The sequence below is a fragment of the Onychomys torridus genome, chromosome 7, assembly GCF_903995425.1.
Source record: "Onychomys torridus chromosome 7, mOncTor1.1, whole genome shotgun sequence".
In the NCBI taxonomy this organism is placed as follows: domain Eukaryota; kingdom Metazoa; phylum Chordata; class Mammalia; order Rodentia; family Cricetidae; genus Onychomys; species Onychomys torridus.
The window spans coordinates 67,283,587-67,297,277 of record NC_050449.1 but is presented as its reverse complement, the minus strand read 5'-3'; the positions used below and the strand labels follow the sequence as shown (position 1 = coordinate 67,297,277).

The window sequence follows — 13,691 nt, the reverse complement described above, 5'->3', positions numbered from 1 at the left end:
AAAAACAAATCAGCAAGAAATGATCAGACATTGCTAAGAGCCTTAAAAGACCATCAGACAGCAACAGAGCACCCAGGTGGCTTTCCTGAGCTCCCTGGTAAGTGAGTCCCCTCGCTCACACAGGCAGCCGCCTTCCCTCGGACACGACTGAATGCTTCTGAGTGAGTTATGCTCTTAAAGTTAAGTGCAGAAATATTTAGCACATATATGTCTATTTAAAAGCATCATTAAACATTAGTCATATTTAATGAGACCCAAAAAAGCCCAAGTCAAAGTCCTCAATGAAATGTAAGTAGGATGTGATGGTATAACCCATAATCTAATCTCTGTCCATAGATTTTTATCAGTTTTCTTTGATACCAGATTTCCTGGGGCTGGAGAGATGGCTCAACCATTAAAATCACTTACTGCTATTGCAAAGGACTGAAGTTTGTTTCCTGGAGCCCACATTGGAAGGCTCACACTGCCTGTAACTCCAGCTCCAGGGGACCCAATGCCCTCTTTTGGCCCCTTTGGGCACTGCATTCACATGTTTACACACACACACACACACACACACACACACACACACACAGAGAGAGAGAGAGAGAGAGAGAGAGAGAGAGAGAGAGAGAGAGAATTTAAAATGAAGATAAAGGAAAAAAAAACAGATTTCCCCATTTGCACTCATGCGTTGAATGCTGAGTTCTGATAGCCTTTGGATAAGGAGCTGTATCTGCATGTATTTGTTAGGTTTTCATTCTTTCCCATGATTTACAGCATTGCACTTGTAAGGAAGGTAGAGTTTCAGATCTGATCCTGCTTCAGTTGGTAACCACTCACAGAACAGCTGAGCTACCTTGGAGAAAGGGCCAGGGTTCATGACAGGAAGCAGGTGTGCTCTGTATCTTAGTATCTGGATCTCAGACACGTTTATTGAGAAAGCAGTCATTTGATAACTTGATGATTCTAACACCACCACTCGAAGGTCCTTACCTGTGAGGCTTAGTGTGGAATCAGAGCGTAAGAAATTCATTTGTTTAGAAATGAGCCATGGTTGGGCAATTCTTTAGACAGCCAGTGTTAGTTACTTTTCTGTTAATGTGATTAAAGATACTCTGACCAAAAAGCAGTTTAAAGACGGGATTTGTTCTGGCTTACAGTTCCAGAAGGACGGAGTCCATCATGGCAGGCGAAGCATGGCAACAAGCAGGAACAGCATGGCAATAGAAACAGGAAGCAAGCTGATCACAGTTTATCGACACACAGGAAATGGGGTGAGGCTGTAAGTCCTCAAAGCCCACCCTAAAGTGGTGTACTTGTGTCATCAAGGCTCCACCTTCTAAACGGTGCACAACCTCTCTAAACAGAGCCACCAATTAGAAACCAAGTATTTAAATGCATGGGTCTACATGGGGCCTATTTCTCATTCAAACCCTCAGCAGTGCCCCAGCAGCAGTACTAAGTAGCCAACTCTACATTCTGGAGAGAGACGTGACAGAGTGGTGTGAGGATGGCAGCAGCCCCTGGGGTTCCGTGGGTGGAGCAGGCAATACAGCATGAGGACTGTGCAGCTGCACAGGTGCCCAGCCAGTCAAACTCGAATGCTTGACCAAAATATGAGTTATCCATTCCTCGATCTCCATCCTTTTAAAAGATCAACCTCTTCGATTACCCTTCTGCTTGCACTTTCTTTTCATCGGGACTGGCAGAGGTGTTTTTCTGTAAGGAGTCCAGGATGAGGCTATATGGGAAATGAAGCAAAGAATGCAGATAGCTTCTGGGAGGGCAGTTGGTTAGAGGTGTCCTAATTTTCTTCAAATGCATCAGAGGGGAATTAATTTAAAGTGACCCGTCTGTCTTATGCTCTTGTAACAGTGCCTTTTTTGGTCACATTGTGGTTATCGTGTGTATCTACACAATTTCTGTCTCTCATAGCCATTTCATAAGAGCCAGCTTTATCTTACAAACCTGCTGACTCTGGGAGTATTTCCTTTGTCTTCCAGAAGAGTGTGTTTCACTATTTGGGAACTCTCTCCTTTTCTATACTCTTGTTTCCTTAATAAACTTTTTTAAAATTCATCCTATCAAGTTGAGTTTACACAAAATAATTGAAATTCTTGCAGGTCAAATAGGAAACAGCAATGTGAATACTTCAAGAGGAGCATTGGGAAGCTGTGAACTGCCCTGGGGCATGTCATGATCTCCCAAACCTAGATCTTTTGTTTTAGCTGTTTACAGGTCATAGGAAAGAAAAATCTAGGTCTTCTAAAATGAGACTTTGTGACAGAGATCCTGTAGAAAGCACTATGCTAGAACATAGTCTCCTTTTTGCCTTTAAGAAAATAAGATACATTTTCTAACCTATCTGCCAAACTGATAGGACCTTGACATGTCCTTGGCATGGGGAGAATAAAAAGAAGGAAGGTTTTAGACCACATGAGCACATAACAGGAAATTATTAAATATGGTATTGCTTGTCCCACAATGTAGGACAAGGTAATACTATATGATTGATCAAGGTTTATCCCAGGATTGCAAGCTTAACAGAAAATATGCTAATCTACACAGGCTGATCAAAGTATACACATTTAGAAATCACTTAAATAGATTAGTAGAAATTAATTATTTATAATTAAATAGAAAACTAACCATCAAAAGTGAAAATGAATTTGTGATTTTAGAGGGAAGTTTTCCAGCAAATTCAAAATCATCTTAACCCAAAGAACTTATCTATTGAAAACCTACAGACAATGTGGTATCTATTCGCAAAGAACTAAAGTATTTAAAGGAAGGAATGTGATAAAGAACTTATATCATTACCCCAGAATCTTTCAGAATTGTTTTAGAAATTCTAGATCACATCATCAAAGGAGAATAGCAAAGGCCTAAGGTTTTCAAGGTAGGAAATCTGAGCATTTTTTGAAAGATTATTACTAACACAAATCATTTATATGAAGTTTATTTTGAGTTTCTTATGTAGATTGTGATATGCAATGCAGATGATAAGCATTTTGTTCCTGGAATGTGGAAGTAGGAATCTTTTAGTGCTGCAAAAAGTTATCATTGCAGAGTATAAAGAATTAACTCTTACTATTGTGAAATTTTCCCAGTCTGAGGATTAAGTGAGATGTCCAGGCTGATGATGGTGGTAGTGGTGGTGGTGGTGATAATGATGGCAGGAATGTGATGACAGAAGGTGGTGAGGATGGTGGTAGTGATGGTATCGGTTACTTTTCCATTGCTGTGTTAAACCACCATAACCAAAGGCTTAAGCAAGAACAGTTATTTAGGTTTATAGTTCCAGAGGGAGAAGTGTCCATCCTGACAGGGAGGCATTAAGAATAAAACAGAAGTGTAGTGGATAGCCATCCCAGCCTTGGCCTGCAAGTTCCAACCCCCATTGAGGCTTCGGTAATGGTCACGCCCACAAGGCGGGGCGGAGGAGGAAGCTGAAGACCCAGGATCGAGAGGAGAGGCTTCTCTTGCTTCCAGGACCCTGGACACTGGAGGTAGACCAAGCAGAGTTCTCCAGAGAACACCGCCGGACTGTGCCATACCTTTCCCAGACCCTGCAACCTACCCCTTCATTTGTAAGTTACCCCACCAAATAAACCTCCCTTTTAACTACGTGGAGTGGCCTTAATAGTTTCACCAATACAGAAGGAGTGAACTGGAGGTAGGGGAAGGCAATATTCCTTCACAGACCCAGTGACATGCTTCTTCCAGCAAGGCTACACCACCCAACTCTCCAGACAGCACCACCAATTAAGACCAAGTGTTCAAAATACTTGAGCATGTTCATCTCTCACTCAAACCACCACAATGATGGCAATGTTGGTACTTACAGCCATGATGATAATGATGATAGTAGTAATGACAGGAAAAATGGTAATTGTGATGATGGTGGGGGTGATGTTTTAGATGATAGCGATGGTGTTGATGGCATTGATGATGGTGATCATGAAGGTTGATAGTGATGATGATGATGATGATGATGATGGTGATGACAGTGACAATGATAGTGGGGGTGACAATGGTGTTGGTGATGAGAATAATGATGACAGTGATGATGATGGTGGTCATAATTGTAATGTTAGTAATGATGGAGGTAATGATAATGGTGGTCATAATTGTAATTAATGATGGTGATGATGAAGGTAATGATGATGGTGGTCATAATTGTAATTAATGATGGTGATGATGAAGGTAATGATAATGGTGGTCATAATTGTAATTAATGATGGTGATGATGAAGGTAATGATGATGGTGGTCATAATTGTAATGATGGTGATGATGATGGTGGTCATAATTGTAATGATGGTGATGATGATGGTAATGATGATGGTGATGATGATGGTAATGATGATGGTGGTCATAATTGTAATGATGGTGATGATGGTAATGATGATGGTGGTCATAATTGTAACGATGGTGATGATGATGGTCATAATTGTAATGATAGTGATGATGGTGATGATCATGGTAATGATGGTGATGGTCATAATTGGAATGATAGTGATGATGATGGTGATGACAGTGATCATCATGACTCTAATGGGAAATTAGAAAAGAGGAAGGACAGGAGCAGAGTTGGAAAGGGGAGATGACTAGAAGAGTAAAAAAATTAAGGAAAATAAGCTGGAAATACAACTTCACCTGTTAGCTTGCCAAAGCTACTCAGGTTAATGAGAAGTTTGGATTAATTCATTGAAATCATCCATATAACAGAAATGATTATTAAAGATATCCTAAAATTAACATTGTATTGACTTATTTTTTAAATATCTTTAATTTAAAAATTTCATACATCTCTGCCCCCTTAAGATATTAAAAAAATAATTTACATATTTTCTTTTTTTAAAACATTTTTATTTTATAATTAATTTAATTTTACATATTAGCCACTGATTCCCCTGTCCTCCCTCCTCCCAACCCCCAGGCTGTCTCTCCTAGGGAGTCAGCTCAGTCTGGTAGATTCAGTTGAGGCAGGTCCAGTCCCCTCCTCCTTGCACCAAGGCTGAGCAAAATGTCTCAGCATAGGCACTAGGTTCCAAAAAGCCAGCTCATGCACTAAGGACAGGTCCTGGTTCCACTGCCTGGGGGCCTCCTAAACAGTTCAAGCTAATCAATTGTCTCACTTATCCAGAGGGCCTGGTCCAGTACCATGGGGGCTCCTCAGCTATTGGTTCACAGTTCATGTGTTTCCACTAGTTTGGCTATTTGTCCCTGTGCTTTTTCCAATCATGGTCTCAATATCTCTTGCTTATATAATCCCTTCTCTCTCTCTCTCTCTCTCTCTCTCTCTCTCTCTCTCTCTCTCTCTCCCTCCCTCCCTCCCTCCCTCCCTTCCTCCCTCCCTCTCCCTCCGATTGGACTCCTGGAGCTCCACCTGGGGCTTGGTGGTGGATCTCTGCATCTACTTCCACCAGTCACTGGATGAGAGTTCTATCATGACAAGGTGTTCAGCCATCCAATCACCAGAGTAGGTCAGCTCAGGCACTCTCTCAACCATTGCCAGTAGTCCATAGTGGAATCATCTTTGTGGATTTCTGGGGACCTCTCTAGCACTCTGCTTCTTCCTATTCCCATGGGGTCTTCAAAAACTGACTCAGTTGACATTAAGAAGCACTGCAGTAGTCAAAAAAATTGGCTGTCATCAGTCTGCCTGGATCAAAATTTTATCTCTGTATTTCATAGTTGTGATGTTTTATAAGATACTATCTAATTACTTTAGTATGCTAATTAGGAATAATAGTTTTGTCTCATAAACTTTGGACTCAGTGGATGGATTGTGTATTGCATGTGTAATAGTCCTTGCAGTATGATAGGGTCTGAAATAATTGCTGTTGAACAAGTTGGAATTCTTCATCTATCCATCATTTTAATATTTATTGAGTGACCACTATGTGCCTGGTCTTGTTCAAAACACCAGGAAATAAACCAAAGATGAGTCTTGAATTTGAATAGAAGTGATGGGGAAAGCATGATTATAAGTGAATTGGGTAATGTATAAAGTAAAAATAGGAACTATGTTGTGGTGGGTATTGTGTTCCCTGAAATATTGTGTATTCCCAGAAATAAACACATCTGGGGTCAGAGTACAGACAGCCACTAGAACAAAGCCAAAAATGGTGGCTAGAAAATGGGTCAGAGCAAGCCAGAGCAGAAGCTGGGTGGTGGTGGTGCATGCCTTTAATCCCAGCTCTTGGGAGGCAGAGCCAGGTGGATCTCTGTGAGTTCGAGGGCAGCCTGGGCTACCAAGAGAGTTCCAGGAAAGGCACAAAGCCACACAGAGAAACCCCATCTCGAAAAACCAAAAAGAAAAAAAAAGAAAGAAAGGAAGAACTGGGAAGTGTCTGATATGGTACTCCCAGAAATTTAAAAGATAGGCTGTATAGTTACATAGGAGCTAGCAGAAGACACAAGACACCTAGGTCAGATATGAAGGAATAGATTGTTCATGGCTGAAGAGGCTCATGCTTTTGTCCATTTTCCTTCTTTCAATGTCTCAGGGCAACATAGAGGTGGATGTAGGTACAGAATGCTCAGTGAATTGGTATCCATCTCCACCACACTTGGAAACATTCAGTCTTTCAAAACAATGAAGTCTTAGCCTGGGGATGTATCTCAGTTTGTCCAGTACTTGCTCATCCTGCCCAAAGCTGTGGCCTCCACCCCCAGTACTCTATAAACCAGGGGTTGTGTGCACACATGTAATCTCAGCATTTGAGAGTCAGTAGGAGGAGGATCAGAAGTTGAAGGTCATCAGCAGCTACATAGAGAGTTTGAATCTAGCCTTGAAACTCAGTCTTAAGAATTAAAAAAAAAAAAGACTACCTTATTCTTCTTCTGTTGCTGTGAAGAGACGCAGTGACCAAGGCAACTTATAAAAGAAAGCATTTAATTTCAGGGCTGGCTTACAGATTTAGAGGGTTAGTCCATAGTCATGATGGTGGGGAGCACAACAGAAAACATGGGACTAGAGCAATAGCTGAGATCTTACATCTGGTCCACAGGCCCAAGGCAGCATTGAGGGAACTGTCTAGAGATGGTATGGGCTTTTTCAGCTTCAAAGCCCACCCTAAGTGATACACCCCCTCCCCCAGCAAGGCCACATCTCCCAATTCTTCCCTAACAGTTTCACCAACTGCAGAACAAGCATTCAAAAACATGAGCCTCTGGGGACCATCCTCATTCAAACCCCACAGCAACAAAACAAAACTGCCTCACAGAGACATTGCATTTATCATATTGACCAGCAGATATATCCATCCTCTACTCCAGAGAAGCATGCACCACAGAAGGCACTCAATGGCTCCATGAGCAAGATACCCAGAAACACAAGAGACTAAAGGATAATTGCCTTTCAAAGTTGACACTTCAGGAACCTGGGCATAATGTAGGAGCAAACGCAATGCTTCAGTAGCTTCAACCAGGGAATTCAAAGAGCACAGTACTGAAGACCTTGACAAATCACGGGACTAGACTATTTCACTGGAGTTTCTCAGATAACATTTATCATATTTATTTTAGATTGTATGTGTGCATGCATAGGTGCCATATCGAAGGTATGAAGTTCTAAGATAATTTGTGTGAGGTGGTTCTCTCCTTCTGCCATGTAGGTCCTGTGGGTCAAACTCAAGTCATCAAGCTTGTTGGCAATATCCTTTACCCTTCGAGCCATCTTGCTGACCTCAGGATACTTAATTTCAAGAGCTTGAGTATTTGTATGAACAAAATGTAGAAAGACTTTCAGGGTCCATTTCAGTCAACTATAGGCTGAAGAGGGCAAAGGGATTAGGTGTTAGTGACATACCAAGTTATAGTAATACCTGAGTGGCTTTAGCCAGAGGTGTGGCCACAGGTATGCTGGCAGGTAGCCTGATCCTGTGGAAAGACCTCCTTCTGTAGCATCTACCTGTTTTCCTAGTGTATAGTATCTGATTGGGATAAATTGCAAGCTATGGCTATGGCAGGTCTGAGCTGGAAGTGAGGGAATGTGGGTTTAGTCCACTGGCCAGAGCCACAGGGACAGCACCAGTGCACTGCTGATTGAGCTATACACCATGAAACCACCTCCCCCAGGGTCACGCTTTGTCCCTTTGCTGTGTCTCAGTGTGAACAGAACTGAGTGCTGGGTGCAAAGTGAGATGGCGTCCGAGACTATTGCACATGTGGAAAATCAAAGCTTCATTGCTTTTTCTAAAATAAGTGAGGGGGGGATGAGAATGAGTCCACATCATTGCTGCCTACTCTGTGACTAGAACTCAGGTCTAAATGCATCATGGTTTTCATGACCTGTGGCACCACTGGAACAGCAGCTGAAAGTCGGCTGTCTCTGACCCGTTGTCCCCAGGAAGAGCTGAGATATGACACCTTATTGCGTCATTCACTCCCAGCACCTCGTTATTTTAGAAAGTTCCCAATCAGCATTGTTTCCAATGCTTTACCTTCCCCAGAGAGCCATGTTACTAAGCCATGACACCAGGGACTTGCTGCTGGTGGAAGCTGACCATACCTGCTCTCTTACTAAAATGTTTATAGTTAGTAAATCAGGCTGGCCTGGGTCTTCCTTACCTCATTCCCAAGGTAGGGCAATCAAGTAATGAGGCCTTCAACACGTCAAACTGCTGAGGAGGGAATCTATGTTGTAGGTGGTATGGTTAAATACCAGGCAGGCTGCCAAAGGAACACCTGTGTAATAGGTGGATTGGATGGATACCAGGCAGGTGTGCATGCAAAGGAAAGCAGAGGGTTAATTTTGGTTGTGTGGCCATATCCGGGAAGTCTGCTTCCTAGGAACCACATACATCAGTGGCTGGTGTTTCCTCTCTAAAATCAGGGAATCATACTATTACTGAAAGTCACTCTTGCATCTAGACACACACTGACAAAAGACTGTAAACTGAGGTATGTGACAGGCATCTCCTTGCAACTGCCTAGAGCAAAGGCTTTCCCACCATATGTCTTCTTGTGTCCTTGCCCCAAGACACTTCCCATTCTACACCCCCACCTCTGAGTGTCAAGAGGACATAAAGCCCCTGTGGTAACACCAGCAAGAACCTTTGGACTAGAGAAATAATGAATTGAATTCTTCCCCAGTGACCCCAGCACAACAACCATCTGAACACAGAAAAGAAATCTGGGGCAGTCTTTAACTTGAGAAATACCCAGCCTCTGTGTGGGTGCATGCATACCTGGACACGTTTGCTTCAATAAAGAACTACTCTTCCATTCATTTTATTTATTAAGTAATCCATGTAAAGCCCTATTCTAAATACTCGAGATGAAAGTGAGTATGTACAGCTCCTGGTTTGGATGAGTCTGGTCTGAGACAGTCATACACAAGCCAAGTATAGTTAGCTCATCATTTTATGTGTGTCTTAAGAGGACCACACTGGACACAATGGTAACAATGTTACCATTCAATTCAGCTATTTGAGAGGCCACAGTGGGAGTCTGTGGACTCTGTAAGCTTTACAGACCACCGGGTAATCTCTTCCTGGAGTGCAGTCACCGTGTGCAGACATAATTATTTTGTAGCTTGCCAATCAGAAGAGGTTGTCAACTCCAAACCTTCAGGGATAAGAGAATATTCTATGTTGCACACACAGGTGCCAGCACTCTGTCAATCACAGGAGTGTCAGTCACATGGCCAGGAAGGTGAAGGGACAGCCTGAGCTGCCCAAGGTGAAACCTCAGGGGAGAGAGGTTTCCTACTCATAGGAATGTTTAAAAACTATACTGCTGTGATATATCATGGCAAACTATAATATAGTCTAGCTTTATACATTGTATTTATTGGAATCCCTATAGTACCTACCCCTGATCAACAGTGGATTAAAACAGTGTATACGTGACTCTAACTGAACACTACGAACCTTCTAGACTCCTTGAAGCTCTGCCATAACCAGCATGTCACATATAACCAGGACTTGACTCTGTGGTCTTATCTGGGGACACAGGGATTCCTGAGATGAGTTTCTGTTTTTCTTACTCCTCTTCAGTCTGTCCTTGAGGTGAGCAAGCCAGAAAGGCCTTGCCCTGGAGCTACTTAGAAAAGCTGAGTGTGTCTCCTGTTGGTGGTTGGTGCATCACCAGCAGCAAATGAAAAGCTCTGAGAGAAAGGCTGCTAGGCACACTGTCTGCAAACCAGAGGGAATTGGGCTGGGAAGGCCAGAAACTGCCTAATAGCTTCCACATTTGCCTTCCAGCTCTGCTGATTCTCGGTACTGATGGGCTTTGATTGTTAAAAAATTCAGGGATTAGAATATGCAGCAGGCATCTACCAAACTATAATTAAAAGGAATCTATAATTTCAGGTTTTTAAGAAATACAGTTTCTTTGCTATTGGATATTTGATTCCATTTAATGACATTTGAGTCTAGTCTATTAAGCAGCTGGCCTTTCATTAATTACAAATGATTGTATTTTGCAAACTGTGTGTAAATGGAGCCAGAGATTTCCCAGAAACAATTACTAAGGAAATTAGCTCCAAGCCAAGGTGCAATTGTACACACAATTTCACAGTTACTACAAAAGTTTTAACGTTAGCTCTCTAAGGAGAGAACCTATCTAGCACGAGTTTTAATTTAGGGGAAATTGTTTTCAAATAGTAATTGTGAGAAAGTGTGGGGGCTGCATGTTTTCTGCTCAGCAGCATACAATAATGTATGAGTTATTTGGGTACATATAAACCACAGGATAGGTAAAAGGGGGGTTGATATGGGGAACTCCAAAAGCCCTGGAAAAGGCTACATTGTCTACTTAAGAGTCTGGTAGATAATGAGCCTTGAGGATATGTATTGTGATTGAGTGGTTAGAAGTTAATCTCTGACAGCTGACATTGTCCTCAATCATCCCTCCCTGAGAAAACCGGTGGATTAGTCAAAAGCCATGTTTAGGTTTATCTTATGCAAATACAAAGGACCATCGGATTCTTTTCTTTTGCTAGGAAAAAAAAAGACTTTTGGAGATTTATTATTTCACTTGTTTGTGTGTATATACGTGTGTGTGTGTGTGTGTGTGTGTGTGTGTGTGTGTGTGTGTGTGCATCTTTTGCATGTAGGTGCCCACAGAGGCCTGAAGAGGGTCCCAGGTCTGAGGACAGAACAGAGGTCCTCTAGAAGAGCAGCAAGTGCTCTGAACCACTGAGCCATCTCTGCAGCCTGACTGTAGTCACTGGAAATATGACTTACATTCCATTTTCCCACCAGAATAGTAATCTTTCATACCCTGAGTATCTCTTTCAAAAAACTTAAATGCTGTTAGCTTCTTAAAAATGATATAAAAATAAATAATGAGGTCAAATGCTTCTGAAAGTGTGCTTCAAAGGAATATGAGTTTGACACACACACAGAGACAGAGAGACAGAGAGAAAGAACTAGATCCAAAGAGCCCTGCCTAAATTGGTAAGGGGCATCATGGAGCTTTATGAGGTCAAATGCCCAAGAAAGGAGAAAGTAATTTAGTAGAATACAAAGTATCTCTGACATAGAGGCCATTTATTCTTTAAAATATGAGAGCAGTTCAAATTGGGGGTTTTACCAAATTTATAAAGTGGAGTGGAGGGTTGGAAAAGAAAGTGGAGAAACTGCCTCCGTTGTGACCTTCATTAAGGAATCCATTAAGAAATATGGTATTACTTCAACAATCCATAGACCATGTCTTTGATTTGTCCTCCAATATATTAAGAACGATACTACTGAGCTGGTCTTAAAACACACATCCAATCACATTGGTGTCATGGCTAAACACCTAGAGGAAGGTGGATGCAGCCATTTTGTTCAGGGTAAAATGGATCAAGGAGCCACATGGAGAATCTGGGTGGCAGAAAAATCAACGAAAATATTACAGGCATAATATTATAATATTCACAACTAAAACATGTGGGGAGAGGGGGAGAGAAATAACCAGCACTATTCTCTCCTTCCACCATGTGGGACCCTGGCATTGAACTCGGGTTCTCAGGCTTGGAGGCAGGCTCTTTACCTCCAAGTCAGCTCATTGCCCCTCCTGTTAGATGGTAGGAGAAGATGGACTGCCACGTTGTCTGATGCTCTGAGCATTTCTAGTTTGTGAGCGATCAGCTGATGTCTTAGGTGTGATTAAAGGTGGACTCAAAAGACATTTAGGTACTAGTGATTGATCCTGTATCAGGAATGGACCTTTGATTACACGGGCAAATATCTATTCACACTTAACAGTAATAAAAAAAAAAAAAAGAGGTTGGGTGGGAAAGAAACATATTGGCTAGTTTATACTCAGAGAGTAAGGACTTGAATGATTATTGCATGGTTAATAAGAGTTGTATTAAATGCATGTGAATTTATAAGATTAAGTGAAAACATGTAGCATTATTATACATTTAGCAGTAAAGGATTAAACTAAAGGGGTTAAGAATGACTTGCTATTAATCTCTCACAGTCTTAAGCATCCCTTGATTCTAAGAAAATGAATCATACAGCTGTTTCTAACAATTGTCTTGGAAACCCAGAAACAATCAGAAATGCTCAGCACCATTTTTCCCTAGGACTTCAGTTAATTTAGCATTTCTTTTGTATATAGTCAACCTGTTTTCTGATATCAGATGGGGACCAGCTACTCAGTGGACATTAGCTATTAGTCATCAGCCATCCTCATATGGAAATCAAATCGCTTTGTCTTATGTTCAAAAAGATTACCCTTGGGGGAAAATGCTTGCTTTTTTTTTCCTTGCAAATAATCTTATCTCTGGCTATTATTTTTTTTAACTAGCAGAACATACTATTTATGCTTTCATTATATACAGTGATTTAAAATATGAAACACTAAAGAATGTAAACTACACTTATGTAATATATTTTATATCACATACTTAACTTTTTTGCAATAAGAATGTACCCTCTAATCAGCATTTCTTTGGTCCTGCCTGCATGCCACCCAAGCCAGATCCTCTTAACTGCCATTTCATGGAGTCAACGTTTTTAAATTCATCTTCTAGAGAGATCATGCCATGTTTGTGGTTCTGTGCCTGGTGTCCCTCAGAGTCATCCTCATTGTCACAAATGGTGTGGTTTCCTCTTCTAAATGGCCAGACAGCATTCTGTGGGACACCATATTTCCTTCGTCATTTGTCTGCATGTGGACATCTACATTCATTTCATCATTTTGGCTCTTAGGGATAAGACTGCAGTTAACAAAGGGGTAGAAGTGTCTCTTGGCATATGCATGTATGTATAAATCACAGTAATCAAGTTTTCATTCATGTACTATCACTGTGCTTTTTAACTTTCTGAGGAATCCTCGTACCACTGCCCATGATGACTATTCTATTTTGCAAGCCACAAAAGTACGTAAGTTTCACTTTCTCGATGTTTCTCACAAAACCACTCTTTTGTCTTGTGCTAGCAGCCATTTTAACAGGTGTGATGGACTCCCCTGAGGAGAGCACCCTGAGCCCTGGTGATGAGTGATGCCAAACAGTTCTCATATACTGCCTGTTTTAAATGTTGTATTCTCCTAGCATCTTCCTGGAGTTTTTTCCCAGTCTCCATGCATTTAGTATGTTAGTAGGTCTATTTAGAAGAACATTATGAGAGCTAGAAAGATGGCTTATCTTAGCACACTGGCTGCCCCAGCACTCATATGGTGACTCACAACCATCTGTAACTCTACTCCCAGGGGATCTTATGCCCTCTTCTGGCCTCCATAGGCACTGCATGCCTGT

General features: G+C 41.6%; 1 protein-coding gene across 5 annotated transcripts in view; it reads left to right on the top strand.

The window, feature by feature from the left end:
• The window catches only part of Unc13c (unc-13 homolog C), a 427,893-nt gene that overhangs the window by 141,058 nt on the left and 273,144 nt on the right, over positions 1-13,691 (top strand). The gene's annotated exons all lie outside the window — the stretch shown is intronic.